Here is a 5,021-nt window from a genome sequence, read left to right as displayed (position 1 = left end):
ATTTCTGTAGCTTTATAGTAAGTCCTTAAATCTGGAGTTGTCAGTTCTCCTACTCTGTTCTCCTCCTTTAATATTGTGTTAGCTATTCTGGGTCTCCAAATAAACTTTAGAATCTGTACATCAATGCATACAAAACAACTTGCTGGAATTTTGACTAGAATTGTGTTGAGTGCATAGATCAAGCTTGGAAGATCTGGTGCCTTGACAATATTGAGTTTTCCTATGCATGGAATATCTTTCCATTTACTTAGTCATTTGTTTTCATTCATCAGTGATTTAAAGTTTCCCCAGTACAGATCTTGTATACATATTTTTTTAGATTCATATCTAAGTATTTCAATTTTGAGGTTCTAATATAAATGTATTGTGTTTTTAATTTCAAATTCTGATTGTTCATTACTGGTTCACAAAATACATGACTTTCACTTTTTAGCTTTCCTGTCACACAGGCTCAAAACAGAAATATAATAACAGGAGTCACTTATCTATGAATTTTTTTTTTCAGTAAATATCTGCACTCAACCAAACTGAAACCTAAAACATGAGCAAATGAGCTTAAGTTTCCTCCTTTCCACTTTCCACAAGTCAACGGAAACTTAATGGACAATATCATTATTTCTTAAATGGGTAATGAAGAAATTCAACAGATAAACCTGGAAATTTATCCATTAAAAATTATTTTTCAAGAATTCTAGAAGAATTAATGTCTTTATTTCATTTGAAAAAATAAAACACTTATTCACAATAAATATAATATCTTGGCAGAGCTCTCACTTCACTGATCTATGTGAGACTGAATCTGCCTGGGCATTATTCTTCAGTGGGGGAGGGGATGACTGCTTTAATCTTTTCCATATGTGTCATTGACAATGGACCCTCAAGAGAATGCATTTCTCAACATTGATAAAAATTATAATATCTGCCAAAAAACTGACATGCTGGTTGGCTTAGAAAGGTTTATTACTGAATTCAAGATAGACTTGGCAGCTTCTGATACCAAGTCATGTGCTCAGATACTATCATATTTGGAATCTGAGAGGTATATCTTGCAGGAGATTTGGAATTAAAGCTCACTTGTGTGAATTTTAAGCCTTCTTGTATTAAATGCACAGCAGCTTGACAAGGCAGAGTCTTCAACTGTCTGACAAGAAATCAGATTATTGTAGATGATATACATGTCCCTCACTTGCAGACCTCATGAGCCTCAAGTTTGAGCAAGAAGAGCTTACATGTAGCTCTTAGGTTGTTCACAATCAATAGAATGGCTTTTAATTTTAGGCCTAACATAAGCTATTTTTCCTACAAGGCTGGCATTTTTGTGAATTTTTAATATATATTTGGTTCTCCATGGTTACTACCTGTCCACATGACAAGCAAAAACTGGAATAATAAGGAAATTGTAATACAATGTCACGTTAGTTTGGGCCTCCTCTTTTCTCTTGAGAGTTCGATAAGATCTAATGAAATACTCAACTCCAAGTCCTGTGGAATTCCTCAAAAGTTGTGAAATTTCCCAGATGAGCTAAGATTGCATGGCCTTTCTGGCTGAGAATTTCTGTTTCTTCATTTCATAGATTACTTTATATCCATGATCCATATATATTAACTCATAAATGAAACCAATTTCCTTCCTTAATTTCAATAACCATACAAACACAATTAATAAGTAATTAAGGAAATAATAATGCTGTTATATTAATACAGGACTAAAAAATATGAAAATAGTCAATTGGACATCTTGGAAGTGCCAATTACATTTAAAAAAGATAAATCTCAAGATATGAGGTGAACAGAATATTAGTAGAAGTAGCAATTTATAATATAATTTATAATTTATTCTGAAATGAAATTGTATTTATTTGGGCTAGAAGGAGAACTATCCTCTGAACATGATATCGTAATATTATGAAATAGAAAAGTAAATGAAAGAGAAGTTAAGAGAGATTGAGAATCCCAATTGAGATAGACCAAATAAAAGTTAATGAGGTTCCAGAAGTGGAGAATAGTGAAGAGAAGGGAATTATTTTATTTCATTTTCCTGATTCAAAAATATTTATAATCTCTCAATTAATTTTGTAATTACTACATTCCTCTGCCCTTACCCAGTTCATCTTGTTCAGATGAGGCAATCAATTAATCTGTTCTTCCTTCCACATTCTTTCACTTCTCCCCTTGATTGTTCATTATATATATCAATCCTACGATGTCAGGTCATATAACATTTTTATTATATCCAGGCTCCAGTTGCCACATCTGTTTTAGTCTCAAAATTAAGATATACAAAGTTCATTGCCAATCTTTCTGCCTTATTTTGCTGGCAAGTCTTGATTAGAGAAATCTATTCTCCAAGAGTCTCCTCAAGTAGCATTCACAGGAAAAATATCCCCTGAGTTTTTGCATGTTTAAAACTATCAGTTAGTATTTTTGATAAAGGAGGAAAGAATATACAATGGAGAAAAGACAGCCTCTTCAATAAGTGGTGCTGGGAAAACTGGACAGCTACATGGAAAAGGATGAAATTAGAACACTCCCTAACACCATACACAAAAATAAACTCAAAATGGATTAAAGACCTAAATGTAAGGTCAGACACTATAATACTCTTAGAGGAAAACATAGACAGAACACTCTATGACATAAATCACAGCAAGAAACTTTTTGACCCACCTCCTAGAGAAATGGAAATAAGAACAAAAATTAAAAAATGGGACCTAATGAAACTTAAAAGCTTTTGCACAACAAAGGAAACCATAAGCAAGACAAAAAGACAACCCTCAGAATGGGAGAAAATATTTGCAAATGAAGCAACTGACAAAGGATTAATCTCCAAAATATACAAGCAGCTCATGCAGCTCAATATCAAAATAAAACAACCCAATCGAAAAATGGGCAAGAAGACCTAAATAGACATTTCTCCAAAGTAGATATACAGACTGCCAACAAACACATGAAAGGTTGCTCAGCATCACAAATCATTAGAGAAATGTAAATGAAAGCTACAACGTGGTATCACCTCACACCAATCAGACTGACCATGACCATCATCAAAAAATCTACAAACAATAAATGCTGGCGAGGGTGTGGAGAAAAGGAGCCCTCTTGCACTGTTGGTGGGAATGTAAATTGATACAGCCACTATGGAGATCAGTATGGAGGTTCCTTAAAAAACTAAAAGTAGAACTACCATACAACCCAGCGATCCCTCTACTGGACATATACCCTGAGAAAACCATAATTCCAAAAGAGTCATGTACCACAATGTTCATTGCAGCTCTACTTACAATAGCCATGACATGGAAGCAACCTAAAAGTGTCCATCAACAGATGAATGGATAAGAAGATGTGGCACATATATACAATGGAATATTTCTCAGCCATATAAAGAAATGAAATTGAGTTATTTATAGTGAGGTGGATGGACCTAGAGTCTGTCATTCAAAGTGAAGTAAGTCAGAAAGAAAACCAAATACTGCATGCTAACACATATATATGGAATCTAAAAAATAATAATAATAAATGGTTTTGAAGAACCTAGGGGCAGGACAGGAATAAAGATGCAGACGTAGAGACTGGACTTGAGACACAGGGAGTGGGAAGGGTAAGCTGGGACAAAGTGAGAGAGTGGCATGGACATATATACACGACCAAATGTAAAATAGATAGTTAGTGGGAAGCAGCCGCATAGCACAGGGAGATCAGCTCGGTGCTCTGTGACCACCTAGAGGAGTGAGATAGGGAGTGTGGGAGGGAGACACAAGAGGGAGGAGATATAGATATGAGGATATATGTATATGTATAGCTGATTCACTTTGTTATAAAGCAGAAACTAACACACCATTGTAAAGCAATTATACTGCAATGAAGATGTTTAAAAATAAATAAATAAAATGCATACCTTTGCGCAAAATTAAATAAATAAAACTATCAACTAGACTGAATGTATAATTCTAGATTCATACTAAATATGAAAGTTATTAAAAATGTGATCTTTTAGTAACAATATATAACATTATATTAAGACACATCATTATATTAAGACACATTTATTCATTCATTCAAAATATATTTTGAGCACCCACTCTATTAGTGTCCCTGTAATAAAAATGGAAAACCTTACAGAGAAGAAAACACATCAGCCTATTTTCTAGTGAAGAAAAAGTGTAGTGAAGAAGATATAATTAAATAAACACAATAATAAATAAGCTATTTTACTCTAAATTAAATGGTCTGAAGGAAAGAAATTCAGTTCTCTGAGAAGATTTTACAGAGGAACTCAAATCTGGAGAGTAGAGGCAGGAAGAGCTTCCCAAAAAAGTGATGCTTTTTAAATTTTTATTTTATATTAGAGTATCATTTATTAACAATGTTGTGTTAGTTTCAGGTGTACAGCAAAGTGATTCAGTTATACATATACATGTATCTATTCTTTTTCAAATTATTATGAGAAAATAATTTAGGTTATTACAGAGTATTGAGCCTAGTTCCCTGTGCTATACAGTAGGTCCTTGACAGTGTGTACATGTCAATCCTAAACAACCAATCTATCCGTCCCTCTCACCTTTCCCCCCTGGTAACCATAAATTCGTCTCTAAGTCTGTGAGAAAAATATGGAACGCTTCATGGATTTGCATGTTATCCTTGCCCAGGGGCCATGTTAATTTTCTCTATATGGTTCCAATTTTAGTATATGTGCCGCCAAAGTGACACCAAAGGAAGTGATGCTTGAGATGGTCAGGAGGAGTGAGCATTAACTGTGGGGTTGATAGAGTCTTCAGGGGAAACACCATCCACAAAGCTTCATGGCGAAGAAGGCATGAACAATTGGGGAAAGGGCTGTGTGGCTGTGGGAGGGAAGGATGGAGGGAAAGCACCAGATGAGTTTGGAGATCCAGGTATGGTCCAGGTCATTCAGGGCCTTAGAGACTGTGGAAAGATGTTGGTGCTTACCCCGAGATCAATGAGAAACAAGTAATAAGGTTTAATAATGTGTGTGTGTGCGCACATGGGCATGCACACATAAG

At 34.7% G+C, this 5,021-nt stretch overlaps 1 non-coding gene across 1 annotated transcript; it reads right to left on the bottom strand.

The window, feature by feature from the left end:
- Nucleotides 1-4,601: 4,601 nt before the first annotated feature.
- Nucleotides 4,602-4,707, bottom strand: LOC112390861 (U6 spliceosomal RNA). The gene has a single exon (XR_003001348.1). It is a non-coding gene; the product is annotated as a U6 spliceosomal RNA (small nuclear RNA).
- Between the last annotated feature and the right edge of the window lie 314 nt (nucleotides 4,708-5,021).

Source organism: Neophocaena asiaeorientalis, unplaced genomic scaffold (assembly GCF_003031525.2).
Source record: "Neophocaena asiaeorientalis asiaeorientalis breed wild unplaced genomic scaffold, Neophocaena_asiaeorientalis_V1.1 scaffold160, whole genome shotgun sequence".
Classification (NCBI taxonomy): Eukaryota; Metazoa; Chordata; class Mammalia; order Artiodactyla; family Phocoenidae; genus Neophocaena; species Neophocaena asiaeorientalis.
The sequence above is the reverse complement of the archived record's forward strand: the minus strand, read 5'-3'. Positions and strand labels throughout refer to the sequence as shown.